We start from the raw sequence: 20536 nt of genomic DNA, 5'->3' as shown, positions 1-20536 counted from the left end.
CGGTTACAATCGTACGAGGATCTGAAGTTTCTGACATCACATGAATAAGCTTTCAAAACTATTACTTACTAAGTAACTGTGATCGCTTCTTAAGTGCCGATTTTTTATAATTAAACTAGTTTGTTGTACAACCATTGACAACAGCCATGGGATAAAAAATGAAAAATGAAAAAAAAAAAAATAATAAGGTTCATAATAAATTAAATATGAGATTGCTATCGCATGTTGTTTGTTGTTGTGTTTGTGAAGTTTTCTGTCGGTTAAAACCTGAAGCTGAAATTATCTATACAGCTTTTGATTCACTAAGATTTTAAGTAGTTAGTATTATACTGATTAAAGCTACTTCTATTGACCTTCATTATTGACGAAGAGAAGGAAGTTTAACGACCTTGACTACCAATGAGGGTCATGTACCGTCATATATTTTTAATATGAATGCTAATAATACATGTAGTTCATAGTTTTGTTTGAAACAATAAAAAATGACATGTTTAAATCCATGAATGTAACAAATACATTATAATACATGATCAATGATTTATTATATGTAATACTAAATCATAATGTAAGACTATTACATCATGCAGACTATTTAACATTAGTAATAAAAGGAGACAAGAAAATTGTATTGTACAAATGTGTTAAACAAAACCCCATATCTTAATAAACAGATACAGTATAGCGATTTAAACTCCTATGTAGTGATCTAAATAATTAAAAACATGAAGCAACTGATCTATTGAACATAAAAATGGAAACAGTTCTATTATTATGTCACAAGAATAACTAAATAGCAGCCCATAACATATTATTTACTATGAGCACATAACATAATAAATGAAAACGATAAAAGAAGTATTGTTAAACATAAAAGATATGGTAAATAATTTCCTTAAATATCTAAATCAATTTATCCAGGTGGCGATTTACATCAATGTTTGTCCAATCAATGAGATGTATGTTTTCAATTCTTAAGGTGTTCTTAGCATATAAAAATCGTCTAAACTTTTAATTAATTCCTTTCGATATAGCAAACAGTACATAACTTTTCTCAAAAATCCAAAGAAGTTGTTTTCTTTTCAACATTCATTACTCTATTAAATGCAAATGCTTCACTTAGTTGTATAAAAGTTATTAACAAGTTCTTTGATTCACGTTTAGAACTGTATGCACATAAATGTCAGTTGTAAGAGGTTGAAATTGTTTTTGTGTAGTTATAATAACCATGAAAACAGAACTTTCTTTTTCAGACCATGTCGTAAAATGTGGTAGCGATATGTTTGTTTACTTTTGATTATCTGTGGAGCGGTCTGTATTAAAAGGATTCAGATCTTTTGTGTTATATTGATGTCATATATCACTTCATCATTTATCGGTTGCTTTGGCGGCCCATACAAACTGCTATACTTTATGTCCGTTAAATTCTGTTAGTACTATATACATCATTACATTGGCGGATTTTTAATGTCATACATGAAATAATAATTCATATGTGAAAAAATGAAATCACAACATAATACAAACTATTATTCAAGAATAAACAAACACATATTATAAAATTTGTACTAAGAGTATAGAAGTCATAGATGACTTTATAAGGATGTTTTACTTGAGTCTGATCCTTTTTGATTTAAGCAAATAAAGTATATTTAAACTAACTAAAGTCAAAGATGAAGTAATCCATGGTGATGTACATATAATAAAATAAAAAGAAAAATTAGTATTTAGTTAATGCTGCCGAGATAATTGTTTTTGTTGATAAATCATCTTCATTTCCTTACGTCAGTCTTAACCTATACAATTTTGTATATGTTTGGTTGACATGTGATTTTGATTCACCTAGTTTACCCAATATCCTTACGTCTGTTTTTTATCTAGTTCCACTTAGGTTAGTCATTTGATCAATTCTTCTTTAGTTTCAGTTTACACCAGCGAGCAAAATGACTTGAGTCATTCGAAAAGAAAACAAACAGTTGTTCCCCTATTCTCGTGTGTGCTCTCTCTACAACAACATCAGGGTCATATGTGACGTAATTTGGAAGTCCATATTCCAACATAGCATATGTACCATCGAAATATATATTCAGTTTTTCTTTAATAATTGTCCTATATGAAAAGAGTCCACAAAACGCATAATGAGCAATGTAGCATTTAAGATAAGATTTATTTTCACTTTCTATGCTTAATACAACAGCTTCGTGCCACATGTGCCAGTAACTATACCTGATTATGTCCCCTTTTGTTACATCTTTCGCTTTCTTTATAGGTCGTATTTTTACGTCCAATAATATTTTGTTAATATTGAAACATTGTTCGCAGATGATTCTATTTTCAAATTCTTTTTCATTTCGTTTCATTTCATTACTTATCCCTTGAAAGCCACTTTAAAAAAAAAGACGAGTGGTCAATCTGAATTTCGTTACCTGGATACTAAATTGTTTTCCTGTAACGCAAAATGTTGCAAAATGTTCGCAATTGTTATTGAAAAGGTTATACTTATATGTTGTTCCCATTTCCGTGTCATTACAATAATTTCTAGCACATTCAACTGTAGCATTTTTGGAATGCTTCCTGGAATTGTAGACCACAACATGAAGATTGTCTGTGGCAAAATTAAAGGATTTGACTGATGACTTTATGAGAGCTTTTCTGCAAAGAAGTACACCTGTAGCAACCCCAATACCTGTATTTGTAGCCTCTACTATTTCAAAAGTTTCACCCTGAAGCTTTTTAACAACTATCGCATGATGATCATATATCATGCCTGCAAAAACAATATGATCACCCTCATCAATTTCGCCAGAGTTAAAAACAGGTATTGCTTTAACACATTCAATACAGCCATCGTCATAACTGGCGGCACTAGCTTCACTATTTTTTATGTTCTTGCCGTTAGAGGAAGAATTTTGTTCAGAAACAGAAGAATAATTTAAACTTGCATCAACTACTGCATCATGGTCTAATTCCTGTATACCATCTAATTCCTGTATAGTATCTAATTCCTGTATACATGTAGTACCCATCGACGGTTTGTTTATGATCAATCCATTAATATTTTTTGGTTGACAATTATTTTTTGTTATAGAAAAGATAGATTGAGGTCGACGCAAATTATCATTGTCTAGTTGTTTTTCTTTACGAATGTTGTATTTGATAGAAAAGATAGAACGAGGTCGTTGCAAATTATTATTGTCGAGTTGATATTCGTCCTCCTCCAGCGTTGATAGGTTTTCAGACTTACCAGTACAAGTTGTTTGCTCATCTTTAATTTCAGATGACTGTTTATGATCCAACACATCAACAGACGAACGTTTTATAACGGTCTTCTTACTTCGAGAAGTCATTGCAAAGTGTAACAGAGATTAAAAACATAACTAATTAGATAATGGGTTTTAAAAAATTAATTTAACAAGCAATTGTTTACATTTAGTTTTGCATTGAAATATGAGACACGTCAAGTTTTCAAATGAAATACGGCTAAAGATTTTTCACATTTAATTATCAGATAAATGTTTTTAAAACAAAAGTCATGTTTATTTAAAATCGTCGATTGTTTCATGTGCATATAGTGGTTTGAACAAAGCAATAAGCGAGGTGTTACGGTCTTATTGTCTGAAATCTAACACAAATTGTCAGTTTGTACTTTATAATTTATTTTTTGTAATTTATATTTATCACACAGGATTTTTTATATTTTTATTTTAATGCACTTAACATTTTTCATTTGTCGGAATTCATTTGACTTGTTCATGTTTATAAATAAGTCATATTTTTTAATTTCTGTTATTTGTTTTTTTTTATAGTATTATTAATGGATATGCCTGTGTCTGTTGTTATTAAGTCAGGGATTTCGTCGTTACCACAAATTAATTTAAAAAAAATCTAAATTATTCTGTATCTATAAAATATGGCTTGAAAGTTGAGTTTTCTTGTAGAAAACTAATTTTTAATTCGATAGCACATACTTATTTTTACAAAGATGTTGTTTACCGAGTGCTGAAACATAGACACGGTCCGGAATACCTTTGCAATCCTTTAAATAAAGTTTTTGACAATATAATGTCAGATTTGACTATTGTTTTTATTGGTATTACTATTGGTTTTTGTTATAAGAAGATAAAAATCAAACAAAACTAGAACACACCCGCGAAACCGCGGACATGCAAAGCGTGGTTGAATGTATGTAAAGTGTTGTAGGTATAATTTTTGTAAAAGAGTAAATGACTGGAGAATTTCAGGAAAGGTATCATAAGTCATAGGTACTTGGGGAAAGGATTATAGTTTTTCTATCCCTTTTTTTCTATTAATTTCAATATGAAAACATATTTAGTATATACAGTCCTCCAAACGTTAAGCACCACCGAAATATAAATGGCAATATTTTTTTAACTATTGCGAAAAAAAAATTAATGTTTGGTGTTATCATGGAAGTATTATATTGACAGTAACTCCAACAAGCGGACTTCAAACGTTTATAGTGCGATGCCGCAAAATCGTTAAGTATCTGTAACTAACTCGACATGTCTAATGGATGCATGGGATTTTATCACATTTTTGGAATCTCGTGAATGATCGTAATAACGGAACATACCGAAATAACTTAATGGAAATAATTGTCAAGGAAATGACATTTTCCGACCATGTGAATGACAAATATGTCAGTATTTACGGATTTTGCTGCTAAAAAACAAATAAAAAAGAAAAGAAACGAAATCCCCGCGACTGTTTTCATCAAATAAAAAAAAAGCATAAAAAACATGAGGAGTAAAATACTCAGAAACAATAAACATTTCAGTATAAGTACAAATGTAATAATCAATTTTAAAATAGTAGGATTTTTTATTCATTAGAGGGTCGTTTGCTAATCACGCGTAATTGTACATGTTAAGCTTGAAAATCATATAATTCTCATGTAAAATAAATGGAAAGGTTATCAATAATAATTATTGATATTTCAGAACTGTTTAGTTTTTTAAAAACACATTATAAATAAATTCTAATGTGGTTACCGTTTCCATGATTAAAAACTACAACTGCTCAGAGCCAATTATAGTGTTCGTTCTTTAAATGCATTCAGAAATATTTAAAGCCATCTATAAAAATAAATCTGCCAAACATCAGAATATTCTCGGACTAGGTTGAATGTTAAGGTTTGTCAAAGTTTACAACGAATTATCATAAAAGGTGTAAAAATTCATCTGCATGACTCGTAACGTGATATTGCTATGTAGAGGACATCACATGTGTGTAATTATTAACATCTTTTCGTCTTTAAACCATATTTGATAAATAAGTTATTAAGATTTTACGATATTTTAAGATAGAGAAAACCATATATCTTTGCGTTACACTCGATAAGAGTTTACGATCTTTAACTTGAAATTTAAGTTATCTAGCACCATCTGGCACACTACACGCACATCACATTATTTCCGGCAAACACTCTACTACAGACTCATGTAATTTTATAACAGGATATTTCCCGATTTTCTAGTTATATTGATAAAAACATATCTAACAAAACAAAAAATAATCTTAACTTCTTTCCGAATACAATTAATTTTCTTTTGTCATTCTGTTAAATATGGACCGAATAGATGTTTTCAGATGTAGTCTTTATTTATGGAACAGAAAGAGGTGTCGTTATTCATGTAGCGATTTACAAAAAGCCACAGGAGTTTCCGTGTTTATTTACATTGGTAGGTAGACAAGACCTTCGATAACAGATCACGTGATAAGATCAGTTTCTGTAAACTTAACAGGCGACGACTGCATCGCAGATACCCCACAAAGGAGTTCTCACGTACTTGACAAACTGAGTCGGAAGCTTTTATTTTCCTAAAGAAATCAATGGGATGCGAATGTGCTAATTATTCGTTGGAGTTCCTGTCAATGTACTTCTATGGTGTTATGAATTACCTTTAACATACACTAAAAAAAATTCATTACGACCAAAAAGATTGAACTCCGATAAAGCAGTCAAGCAACCTTTTATTAAAGGTCATCTGCGCGTTTACAAATACACTGTTTTTCCAGGTGGTCGTGTTTGTGTTCGTTCATTGGTCCGTCGACTTCATAGAGGCAACCGAAGAGTAAGTCGTGGTGTATAGGGACATGTACTTACAGACAGGCACTCTACCGTCAGGTTTCAATGGGATAATGACTATCTATGCTTGAACATAAGAAGCTGACAAAACACTCATTGGTCAGATGTGAGTCAGTTTATCTTACTGTCAGTAGACGCCATAATACGAATTTGCGGGGGGAAAAAACGGCCTATGACCAAAACAATGTTTGCACAAGGACTGCATTCAGTGCTGGTGGTGTTACAGTACGGGGCTGCATCTTATACCGTTATAAGCTGGGTGTGCATATTCTGTAGGGTAACATAAACGGACAGACATACAGAGATTTGGTGCCTTAAACCATTGTAGTCACTGATTTTGATAATCCCCCACATTGTCAAGACCCTTGTACTTGGACGACAACGCTAGACCACACAGGGCAAGGATTTTAACCGAGTCCAAAGAGCAACAAGCCATTTAAGTATACACTATTTTTTGGTCTTCCATGTCTCCATACATAAACCCTATCAAACATGTCTGAGATGCCATTGGCGGAAATCTCAATCGCAGCGATCCACCTTCACAATATTTTGTCGATTTAAAAGTGGCATTTGTTGTTTAATGCAACAGATTTCCTCAACTAAAGTTTTGAAGGCTTGTACAGACAATGATAACTCGTGTTGTGAAACTGTACCGTAAGAGAGGTTGTTACACATGCTATTGACTCAAATATTGACATTAAATTTGCCGAACATACCAAAGATTATGTGTAGAAAGTAAAATCACAAAAATACTGAACTTAGAGGAAGATCAATTGGGAAAGTCCATAATCACATGGCAAAATCAAATAACAAAACGTATCAAAAACGAATGGACAAAAACTGTCATATTCCTGACTTGGTACAGGCATTTTCAAATGTAGAAAATGGTGGATTAAACCTGGTTCTATAGCGCTAACCCTCTCACTTTAATTACAGTCTCATCAATTTCCGATATTTTTACATTGATGCGTTAAATAAACAGACACAATAAATATAATAGTCAAAATATGGGTACATCAGTCATCATCGTTTAACAATTTTAAAAGAAAATCTTAATAATATTGGGTGATCAATTGTTGTAATAAAATAAAATCACAGTATAACTTAAATTCATTTCCTGAATTGTGTAATTTACACTATTTTTAGTAACAAAAAACCTACTTTCATAGTACCTTCATAAGTGACCAAAATTATATTTGTGGTTTGTTTAAGGTATACATTAACTAAATTGCTAAATGATTGTTTTTCTTTTTTTCGAGGAATAATTGATTTTTCAAATTTGAAAAAAAATCGATGTAATAAAAATAGATGGTGCTTAGCTTTTGGCGGACTGTATATTATGAACGTTAATTACTACAAATAATAGAGGGTATGGATGGGGGGGGGGGGGGGGGTCTGTTATTCTGTAAACATTTAATTTTCACCCCATTTTTCTCTAATCTTTAAAAAATTAACCCCTTTTTTCTCTAATCTTCCAAAAATTAACCCTTTTATTCTCTAATCTTCTATTTTTTGGCTCATTATTCTCTAATCTTCATTTTTAAGGGCATTATTCTTTAATCATTTAACCCCATCCAAACCCTCATAATAGTACTTGTTTTTTACTATCAATTTTTAGTTTACTTTTCAATCCACGGCGGTCATTGATATATTATATAGACTCTCTATATTTATTAAACTTAGTGACCCGATGAATTTTCGTAAAAGATTTTACGACTGGAGAGTTTGAGAAAAAGTATCAAAATACATGGGACTGGACAATTTTTTTTCTAGCCTGGCTCATGTTTTTTTGTCCAACATTCCCATTTTTTTGTTTTCCATTTATTTCAATAATGTTAGCGTTTATCTATATATTATAGCATGAACCTAAGATTACTATAACACAGAGATTGGTCTCACTCCGTACTGGCCAGTCAAATTGTATTTACACGGTGTCCACGGGGTTACGCACACACGCAGACTGATTAGACATGAAGGACGATCCGCCATTGTTACAAATGAGGTGCAAAATAATAACGATTTTTTAACCTATGTGGCTTATTAAGGAGTTTTTTTTATATCGGTAAGTATTACAATAAGATTAAAGATGTTAATTATTGTTTGTTTATGTACACAATGGCTTTGTTTAGTGAATTTATAAACGTAAATTTACAAATGAAACCTGACATTTACCGATATTGAGTTAAAAGTCCGTTAGACTGACTCAATCTATTTTGCGCATCGGTTAAATTCAGATGAACAGTTGGTTTTCCAGATAGCATTAAAACTTTCTTTTGTATTTTTTCTTTGTACTGATGTATATTTTGTCATAATTTGATATACCAGCATACTGCCAACTGTCCCCAATTGTGGGGGATGTACTTCATGAATGTTCCAAAATGGCTGATGTAAATTTTGAATCAATTTATGTTGTGCTTGGGTTTAATTCAGATGAATAGTTTGTTTTCAAGATAGCATTAAAACATTCTCTTGTATTTTTTCTTTGTACTGATGTTTACTTTGAAATGATAAGATATTCCAGCATTCTACCAACGTTCCCCATTTGTGTATGGATTTTCCCATGATGAAGACTCCTAAATGGAAATTTTGAGTCAATTTATGTTGTGTTTGGGTTTAATTAAGATGAATAGTTTGGTTTCCAGATCGCATTAAAACATTCTTTTGTATTTTTTCATTGTACTGATGTATACTTAATAATAATATGATTTACCAGCATACTGCCAACTGTCCCTATTTGTGCTGGATTTACCCCACGAAGGCTCCCAAATGAAAATTTTGAAAAAGGCAAGTTTTTCCCACAATTTAAAACAAAACAATCAATTTACCATGGCTATTGGTTTGTTAAAGTAAAGAAGCCACACAACAACATTAAAATAAGAGTTGAAGACCCTATTCATTTATAGTCTAAAAGCATAATAAGTTTTTCATGTTACTCATTATAATTTTCTTTATTGTAGAAATGCCTCCACGAAATAAATCCCGTTTGGGACGAAAGCATGAGAACAGTCATAAGAAAAAAGAGCAGACGCTTAAAATTGGTAAGTTTATTTTTCAACATGATAATATTTAAATATCTGACTGACTGTGGAATACCAATGAATTAGTTTTACTGCAATCCTTTAATTTATGCATAGGTCTCTGAGTTCATTGCATGTCTAATGCTGAAGAAAAATGCTTCATTCCCTTTGTCATTTAGGTGTACCCCATCTCTAAGGTGCTTGTGGTTCCAAAATTTAATGCCTGCTGTGTGTGTTGTTTTCTCTGACAAATGTTTATTTATCTCTGTCCTTTCGTTGTTATATTGCGAAACTGACATATTTCTTGGTCTGAGTCTTACAATAACAGAACCTATTATGACCTGTGATACTCCTTGTTGTTGAATTTCAACAGTTATTTCAATCAAGTTTTCTGCTATGTCCTTTACACTGGCCTCTGGTGTTATATCATTTCCACCAACCTGTAGAGATACTACATGGGGTCGACATTTTCTAATGACGTGCATGTTCAATTTTCTAAGTAATTCTGTGGTTTGACCTCCTTTCCCATAAATGTAGGATTGATGAGCTGACAAACAATCTGAAGATGTGTTATAGTAATCTCAGTATGAACATTCATTACTATAAGTCAAGTGTATTTGCTTTTTACTATTGCTTCACAGTTTACCAATCGATCCACGGCGGTCATTAATATATCATATAGACTCTCTCTTTTTAATAAACTCTGTGACCGCCGTGTATAGTGAACTTTAAATTGATAGCAGATAGAACATACACTTTATTCATTAATGTCTCCGCGGAGACGTCATAAGAATTGAACGATGGACAATATGCAGGCTGAATGCTTTTTTTTTCTAGCTGATTGTATTGGAACATATTACTGAGATGTTAATAATCAAATTTTGTCGATTGGTTGGGACAATCCAAACCTAGTAAATATTTTTCAATCCTGTAGAGTATCGGATTCGTACTCTCTATTTTAGCAATTACATTTTGACTGGTCACCAATTATGCACATCAGTACACAGGTAACTCTCATCTCTAAATAGTCGAATCTCCTGCAGTTTGTAAACGCACACATGATTGTTTCACATTCAATCCAATCGCTCACTGTTACGTACATTTTATACAAGAAAAACATTGGAAAACTTGAACATTGTTAATATTTTTCATGACGAGAAAATAAATTGTTTGACAATTATGTAAAGCATTTACAACCATGACTAATTGAAGGATTATAACGATAGGACATTATTTGACACATACCGTTAAACGATATAATGCTTCAAAACGTGTGGTAAAATTTGTTGATTGATATGCAAGGCTATTCTGAATGAATTAATCCACAAAGCGAGAACACTTTCAACTTTCATCAGCTAAGAGGTGGCTAGCTTTTTTCGAAAAGCTATTACTTGAAATATATGTATCTTCAAAGTATATAGAAAAACGCAAACCAGAAGTCTGGTCTGACTTTAAATTGCGTCCAATAACGGAAACAATATCCGGACGCCTTTTTTTCACAAAATAAACTATACGGAATAATCATAAGCAAGGATGACAAATGCGTCTATGTATGGTACCTGTTGGACAATGAAGCATGTTGATTAATTTATTGTGGAAGGTCTCCTCATTTAATAGTATACAAATATTTTTTATAACCTATGACATATGAACATTTATGACTACCTTATCTGTCGATATCCGTATCTTCGTCGTGACTTACAGTCAGGATTCTACTTCGTCAAAATTATTTCCCCATTACGTCAGTCAATTTTCACAATCGTAGAAATGGAAGCCATTGTAGGGATGACGCGCTGCCAATTTTGCTCTTGAAAACCGATAAATTTATCCGCATAGCACCATTGCAATCCTTATATGTCAGTTGTATTTTAAAAGACAAATGTATCTACAAGCTAATGAGCATCAGTTAATGATCTTGTCTGCATTGATTCAGCTTTAAACTATTGTCTAATCGGTTGTCAGGTGGAATTTTTGAAAATTCATAAACATTTAAAAAATATTCTAATTAAATATTTCGCGGAAGGGCAGACTAGATTTTTTTAGTAGTTGAAGACAATAAACCTTATTTATCACACAAATTTTTTTTCTCTCGAAATTATGCATTTTCCAACTTGAAAGACTGTGGTCAAGTACTTTTAGTAAAAAATAGCTATTCGAACACACCTACTTATGATTCATTAGATAGTTATTTCACTTGATCCATATATTTCATCTTTTACTATTGTGATGTTTTTATGTTATAAAGTCAACCTGTAGCTTTGATATATAAAAATGATAGAATCTGAAGCGAGATGATATATAAAATATTCTTGCCTTGTACGTTTTCAAGACAAAATATTCAACTCAAACACGCCCTAACATAAAAAGGTGCACTCGATTTTATCTTTTCGATACAGTTGTTACCCATTTTTAAGATTTTTTTCTTGAGTCACATAATGGAAGGACAGACACGAAAATTACTGAACTAATTGATTGATATGTTCTCTGTCCGTGGTAATTTTTTTCAAAATAATCGGAGGTTATGCATTTTCTACATCCAACTTGTTAGATACCCATGCCGTCGACTTGATATGTAATTGTTCTTTTTAACTATGTAATAGATAAATTGAAACCTTATGCAAATGGTGTTTTAGAATAGAACACTTCGTAATTGAGAAAAAGATTGTCATTTTATTTGTTTCTATTAACTTTTAATTTTTTTGTTATTATAGTAAACATTACAGTAAGCAATTTATCGCCTTCTCTAACAAAGAGCTTCGATTCTTTTGTTCTATCTTAACCGGGTTTCCGCCTGTTACTCTGACTGTTAATGACGTTTTTACACTTTCACCATCGAATGTTGAATGTGTAATGATTGGTATTGTAAGTCTGTGATGCATGATTTTTTTATAAGTTGTTATTGGTTTTGAACTAGCTGTCAGTAACTGCGAGTACTTTCAGATATGTACGTTTTGTTGTTGGGAGGTATTAGTCTCTATCACGCCCACTCTGTGTTTTTTGTTACATGAACTTCTTTTTGTATCAATATGGTGAGTTAAGTCTTTTTTAACCGAATTCTATATTTTGTTCATATGTTGTACTGTTATTTCACTTTCCAATGTTAGGGGGATAATTGTGCGCCCTCTGACATGTTTAGTCTTGCCAAATTCTGTAAAATATTATAAATGGATCTACTTTCTGTCTTTTACAGTCAAAACTGTAGGATTTATTGCATTTAATTGACGATTTTTGCTATTATGTTTCTTTCCGTCTATTATCTAGAAAACAAGTATAGAAACAAATAAAGAATAAACACTACTAAAATGACCAGCAAGAAGAAAGTATTGGTCAGCTAAGATGCAAATGAATGTTTTGGTTGTCTTATGAATTCTAAGAAGATTAGTAGAAACTATAAAATGACTTTAGCAAAATGGCCAGCAAGGAAAAAAAAGTCTGTCAATAACTCAGTTAATGTACATATGAATGTGTCAGTTATCTTTTGATAGGAGTGGTCAAATGACTAGCAAGTTTAACCCTTGTTTGTGCTTTCAAACTATAGAAGAAAGAAGATAAAGAGAAAGTGTTCAGAAAATATTTTTATCAACAATTTGGATCGAACAAATAATGAATGATGTCAATGATATTCACGTCTAAATTTTGAAAAGTGTCCATGATGAAGATCCAAATAGACTACGGTGAGCGACACAACGTCTTCATATTCTCTTGTTTGAATAAACCTTCAGAAGGAACGCTAAAATCTCACATTCGAAAGCCAAGGATGGGTACACGCAATGGAACGTAATGAGTTATTTTACCAAAAATGAATATAAAAAACAGACAAATTTAACTTTCTGCATGAACCTTACTAACTTAATCTAAATGTGTATAAACTAAGAATCCAACTAATTTTAGCAAACTTCAATAAAATGAATGTTTGCTCCCTTGTGGTCCCCTTTGTACATTGGCTTTCAAATCTTACAGATATATTTTGAAAGTTTGATCGGCCGGAGAGGGCGTACTATTATCTTCTTGTTCAGTAAAAACATTCAAACTTTACATTCGAATGCCAGGGATGAGTTTCGCTTTCTTTGAACGTTAAAACACTAAAGCATTTACCTATTTTGAAAGTGTATTTTTGTTTACCTCTTTTAAAACAAAGGTACAATGTATGAATAAAATTAGCAAAGACCCATCGAAACAACATTTGATACAAAAAATTAAACAATACTTTTAGATATTTGGATGATATATTGGCTCTCAATAATGACTACTACAGTATGTATACTAAAGAAATTGATCCTGTTGAACTTACTTTAAATAATACTAACAACGACCACTGCCCTTTCCTCGATCTTGATATATATATCATTAACGGGAAGCTTAATACAAAAATTATGATAAAAGAGATGATTTTTCATTTCCTATCGTTAATTATCCATTTTTAGATGGTGACGTTCCCTTGTCACAATCTTATGGTGTTTATATATCTCAACTTGTACGATTCTCTCGTGGTTGTAACAACGTATTAGATTTTAGGGAAAGAAATTTATGTATTACTGAAAAATTATTACACCAGGGTTTTCAATATCACAAATTAGTCAAACATTTACTAAATTTTATCATCGGTATAAGGAAATAATTCGTAAATATAACTCAACATGCAGGCATCTTATACGTTCAGGTATTTCATATCCAATCTTTTATGGTAATTTCTTTACAAAGCACACAAATGTCAGTATTCACCTCAAAACCTTACAAAACCTTCAAACAGACGTATTACGAATTAAGTTACGATACTGTTGTCAGATCATTAAAGATTGCATTTTTTGGCTTAAATATTGATTCACTTATAGGGTCTTTGCATCGGAACTAAACACATTTATTTAAAAAAAAAACAGTTGTTGGCATGACACGGGTTATGTTCTTCTCATATATTTTATGATAGTATGATACTAAACCCCTAACGGGCGGGATTGTGCCTGATATTCATATGATGCAGACATAGTCTGTCAATTAGTTTAATTGAGGTCTGGAGCTGGCATGTCAATTAACTGCTAGTAGTCTGTTGTTATTTATGTTTTATTGTGATTTTGTTTATTTTCTTTTGTTACATCTTCTGACATCGGACTCGGACTTCTCTTGAACTGATCTTTAATGTGCGTATTGTTATGCGTTTACTTTTCTACATTGGCTAGAGGTATAGGGGGAGGGTTGAGATTTCATAAACATGTTTATCCCCACCGCAATTTTGCGCCTGTCCCAAGTCAGGAGCCTCTGGCCTTTGTTAGTCTTGTGATTTTTAATTTTAGTTTCTTGTGTATAATTCGGAGTTTAGTATGACGTCCATTATCACTGAACTAGTATACATATTTTTTAAGGGGCCAGCTGAAGGACGCCTCCGGGTGCGGGAGTTTCTTGCTACATTGAAGACTCATTGATGGCCTTCGGTTGTTGTCTGCTCTATGGTCGGGTTGTTGTCGCTTTGACACATTCCCCATTTCCTTTCTCAATTTTATTTAACTTAGAAATTGATGACGACTTATAATTTCAACAGTTTTTAAAATGTGTTAATCATATTGAGTTAGTAGTTACTAGTTCAAAAAAAAACGTGTATGGTGAACAGTATTTGTTAGTATTTATTCGAGTATTTTTAGCTTGTTTAATTTCCTTAAATTTTTTGAGAGATTATGCACTTGGCAAAGAATGCATAAACACATTTTCTTCAATATACAGACTGGTCAGTATGACTTGTGATGTAGCTCTTTTCCGTCTTTTTAAACTAGTTAGATCGGAAACTTTACATAAGAAGTTGACTTGTTGAGATGATCATCTCGACACGTCGACCTAATTATCTCGGCAACTTGACTTCACGACAGCAGATCAAAGACTCTATATTAAACTCTTCAACCATGAGTAAGTTACTTTTTTTAAGTCGCAAACTTTATCGCTTCATAATCAAAATTAGGTTTAAATTCTTTTCGGAAAGATGTATTGATTAGTGATATTTAACATATGGCTACCTTTCACAAATGTTTTATAGTTACTACAACTAAGTTATAATCATGAACTGCAGGAGGCAAACACAATTTTGCATACTTATTTATAGTGATCGACAACGTCCCAACACATACCTGATATGTAAAACATTATGCCACTTGCCTGAAAACAGAAAACAACTATAAACAAATGTTCATCAAAACTTGAGTTTCAACATACAGTAAACATATACTGTATTCTTCAAGTGTATTGCGTCTGAATTTATTTATAAATTGTCAGAGTATCAATATTTTCTACCTCAAGAATAGATTACCTTAGCTGTATTTGGCAAAACCTTTAGGATTTTGTGGTCCTCAATGCTCTTTACTTTCGTACTTTCTTTGTTCTTTTTAACATTTTTTTATTCTAGCGTCGCTGATGAGTCTTTTGTAGACGAAACGCGCGTGTGGCGTAAATATAAAATTTCAATCCTGGTATATATGATGAGTTTATTCTATACTAATGTTCAAGCAAATAAAATGAGTATGAAGATGAATTGTCTTTTCTACAAGGATGATACATTTCCCTTACTAAACTTATCATATCACGATAATGACATTTTAAACAAAAACCATAGGTTATCTTCGTTTCTTTCGAGGTAATATTCAAATGGAAGTTGTGGTCGAGTAAGTTATTCCCGTTTTTTTTTTGAAACGCGAACATTCAATACAATTTTAATGTGTTTCCCAAGTTTGTTTACTCTAAATCGATATATGACATTCGAACAGCGATATTCTACTGTTGCCTTTATGTAAATCACCTGAACAAATCAGATCAAAATATTCCTAGGCATCATCAGCCCAATATTCAGCACTCCTGAAATATAAGTGGTATGGTCATTTTTATGTAAATGAATAGTCTATTTATGTTGAATTATCCTAACCTTTAGAATTATCTACGACAATATAACAATATGGCATAATCCGTATTTGGTATTTGTTTTTCAATGGATCTTGAAAATGAACGAACAATTTTTTTGGCGCCAGACGCGCTTTCTATGATTTTCACCAGCTGCAACGCTTTACCAATAAAATATTAAAACTAAATTGGTCATAAGGAGTTGCTTTCTTTTTTATTAATTCGAATACCACTGATTATAAGTTTTGTCAAGACGAAACACTTGACTTGTATATGAATTATAAGCCCTGTATCGTCGACCACATATTAGAGTATATAACCAGTCTAGTCGTCAGCTGACACGAAATAACATTAAAAAGCCACTGAAGTTTTTTCAGACCAGGTCATATTTGACTTTTTTTATTTTTTGGACTTTAATTTAATTGATATACAGTTCGGTAATGGTTTGTTTTTAACTGTTTTAGTTTGAACACCATTAATAAATATTGTGAAGACGAAGCGAAGGACCATTGTGCTGAGTTATAAACCTGATATAATTTTAATGAGTTCTCATATTTAAATTGTACGAAACATTATATGATTATCCTACCAGACAGTCCACTGTCCCTCTCATTTTTGTAATAAAAAGTTTGCTGTACATGTGTTGAAGTTTAGGTTTATGCATTTGCTGTTCCAATATTTCTACTTTTTACGTGTACAGTTATAGCTCATCATTTGATATGTTTCTTACGTGTATTGGTTCTAAACGTTCATTTTTTTATTGATATATTGTTATACACTAGATCTAATTAGTAATGGAAATCGCTCCTATATTTTTAATCATGTTACGTGTTTCAGAGGATTTTTTTATTACTGTTAATGCATTATGAACTCTTTTGTCTTTTTGTCAACTTTTTTGCCATGGTATTGTCGGTTTGTCTCCCAACTACATTTCTATGGAGTGTTTGTTCCGATGACGTCATTGACTACTCCGAAATATCAGTTTGTTTTCAAATTCCTGTTTTAGGTACTGATGCGTACACGTTTGATGGTTTATGATTTACACCATGTTATAAACATTTCATATTCAGGACGACCAGCTGAACACAGAACATTCAGAAAAAAACATCAAAGAAGCAATTATAAAAAGCCCTGTTTCCGTGTGTGAAATGTCGACCTTGTTTTGTTGTTGTATCTAGCATTTAGACCAGTGACATTTATCCATCTTTACTTCTTATTTAAAACTGATGTATATTGATGGGAGTATTGTTCAGGATATACGCCATAACCCAGTCTGTCTCCAAAGCTGCAAACTAGAAAGTTTGTTTGGATATGCATGACAAAATTTCCTATTGTATATATTTATTCCGTCCTTCATGAAAATTATATATTGACTTCTCTATTGGCCTTTTATAATCGACTGTACGATATGGGAATTTCTCATTGTTGAAGTCAGTATATTTGCCTATAATTGCTTACATTCACTTTATTTAAACTTTGGTGGATAACTGTCTCATTGACAATCACACAACAATCTATTTAATTCAAAACTTGTAATTACGTTCTTATGAAGATACTATATAAAACGTTTTGATACTAATACTTTTTAAATTTATTTATGTTCGGGAAATTAAATTTGCAATACTGTTTATAATCTGCATGCTGTAAAGAAAGTATATAAACTGTTCAAAGATGTTCAAAATTAGATTTATTTTGAAGACTTAAGGTATTACGAGTCGTGTTCAAGTTACGCATGTTGCTTCAAATGCACTAATTTTACAGGTTGCTTTGTATGTCTTGAAATTCTTTGCAAAAACGACACCGTGCTGACAGTATATGTGATTATCAATATTTGTTTCAACCGCTACATTATACATTTTTTATATGTTTACATTCTTAAACTATAAAATCTCTAAATTATGTTAAAAATATTAGAAAAAAAAACCAAAAAAAAATAACCAACATACGCTTATAAGAAATTAAGGCGACAGTAGTTTTAGATTGTAAAATCTCTACAATATATAAATAGACAAATCATGGCAACAAGCCAGAACGTATGACATCGCATGCACTCTAAAAGAAGTAAAATTGGTTGCGTTAACAGGGGAAGTGTCTCCTGCTATGAATGCACCATCACCAATAAGAATCCACATTCAATTGAAATGTCACAATTGATAGAGAAAAATTGGTAAAATTTAGGCCAGACTTATATATTGGTACCTAAAGTGTAAGACCACAAGACAAACTTTTAGTTAATTTAGATACCGACACATCGTATCGGTCAACTAGTTCGACATGGTGTCCATTAATCTATGTAATGTCGATTTCAGTCACTCTATCAGGATATAAGGTAACCCTTTTCTATTCGCCTCAATGAATTTAACTTTTCAAATGCATAATCATAGACCAAAACATCTATCGCTTGAATAACTGAAATTGATAAAATGACAGATCTCAAAAACAACAAAGCAAATGACATCTACTGATCATGAGATAGTCTTCAACTATAGACATTGGTCAATGGTGAGGTTCCTATCTCTTCTCGTAATCCCTATCAAATTATAGCAAAACGTACTTTTTTAAAATCTAATAATGAAAATTATCCAATAAAGCACTTATCTTACTTTAAACTATCGTATGATGATAACAAAATTAATACCAAAACTGAATAGCCGTATTAAAGAAAGTTCGCGTTTAAATTAGCAAGTTCAAAGTACTTCAAAGTGTCTGATATGAAATTATGTTGCCCAATACTATACTATTATCAATTGTAAATTTCTGAAGACATTTTCTTGTCTAATACAAAAAAAAAACTGATCACAAAAATAATGTAACTGGAGCAAAAACAAGAGTCTCCTTAAAACAAATAACTAAACTGATTATAGTAATTTGGTGTTTAAGGTCAACGAGTAATATTACATGCATGTCAAGATAAAAATATTAATCTTATGTGCATCTGAATCTTGAAAGTACTAGACCGACTTGCTGATCGAATCGTTACATATATAGTACTTGTGCAGTTTACAGTTAAGTTAGGTAGCAATACATAGTTAGCAAAAAAAAAACAATCGTAATATTTCACCACTCTCTTCTCCAAGACAGAATCTTCAATAGTTTTGTTTTCGGATAATCAAAATGGTGTAATAATGAACAATCTGCATTTATTTGATTTAAAATATTGCAAAAAGAGGGATGAAATGTCACCATTATCCACAAAAGTGGGTCCAATCTATAATAGTGACAACTTTAAAAAAAAAAAAAAAAAAAAAAGCATATGCATTTCACCTTGTTTTTCTATAAAATTAGATTGAAAAGTTCCCGCGACAAATACTTTTTTTTTTATGCACCAGTACGGATGTTCAAATACGGACCCTCAAACAGAAAATTGGCCTATATAACATGCAAACAAACAAAACAACCCAGTTTGAATCATAATGAGAATTGAAATGGGGAATGTGTCAAAGAGACAACAATCCGACAAAAGCGCAGAAACAGCCTATGGCCACCAATGGGTCTTCAATACAACAAAATACTTGCACCAGGAGTCGTGATGCAATTAATCTAATCTTCTTCAACCATCTGAGGGTCAATGTACAAAAATCACCATCACCAAAATGCTAAACTAAATCCTAAATGTGTCTTGCTATCTAAGCAAGTTCTGACTACTTATTTTTTTTATCATATTACCCGGTTCGTAATCGAACCAACTTAGACAATCACGCTAAACGGAGATCATCGAGGTGGTAGACTGTAAAATTGCAAGACTTAGTTCGAATTCATACGATACTACTCAATAACATTATTTTATTTAAAGATGATTTTTACTATGCAAATAGACTTCTTCATTCCATTTAAAACATTTGAAGGCATTCTACATAAGCATTTTTCAGTTACCATAATCATTTTTGATATCAAGATTTAATTTATGTTCTTTTATGTGTATATAGTGATTTGTAAATTGTAATTTGGGAATTTAAAGAATTGCATTGAGTAGGGTTTTACTTCAGATCTATTTGTGTGACTTGATTGCATAATATAAATATTTATTTATAGTTCATTGACATAGTTTGGAATGCTTTAACTTGTAGTAGAAGGTAAGAAATTCAGCTCCCAAGAAATTCATGTATTTAATTGACATGATTATTCCTAATTAAACAAACATGTTATTAAAATTACTAGCTTGAAACTTTGAGAATAAGCATACCATTTCTTTGATTCAGAATTGCAATTCGAATCTTGGAGTTTATCGCTTCATTTCATAACCAAACAGAACAGTGCATTTAATACCTTACACTGCTTTCTATATCAAATATTTTCAATTGTTTTGCGAAAAGTGTAACACTCAAGGTATCGAAAATAAGATTAATTATTGATGAAAACAGCCTAAATCGTTATCTGTTAGATTTACACTGATTTGTACTGATTGACGTTTTAAAGTTGGCCATTTAGATAGTTATCAAAGGTACCAGGATTATAATTTTGTAATTTAGATAGGCCTTGAAGTAGCTGTCAGTGATTCCAAGTAATCATAGATTAATAATTTGTGTTATTTGACATGGGC

General features: G+C 31.7%; 1 pseudogene; it reads right to left on the bottom strand.

The window, feature by feature from the left end:
* Positions 1–1820: 1820 nt before the first annotated feature.
* LOC139486921 (uncharacterized) lies at positions 1821–3261 on the bottom strand (annotated as a pseudogene).
* Positions 3262–20536: the final 17275 nt, after the last annotated feature.

The sequence above is a fragment of the Mytilus edulis genome, chromosome 8 (genome assembly GCF_963676685.1).
Source record: "Mytilus edulis chromosome 8, xbMytEdul2.2, whole genome shotgun sequence".
Lineage (NCBI taxonomy): Eukaryota > Metazoa > Mollusca > Bivalvia > Mytilida > Mytilidae > Mytilus > Mytilus edulis.
This window is presented reverse-complemented; position numbering and strand designations above follow the sequence as displayed.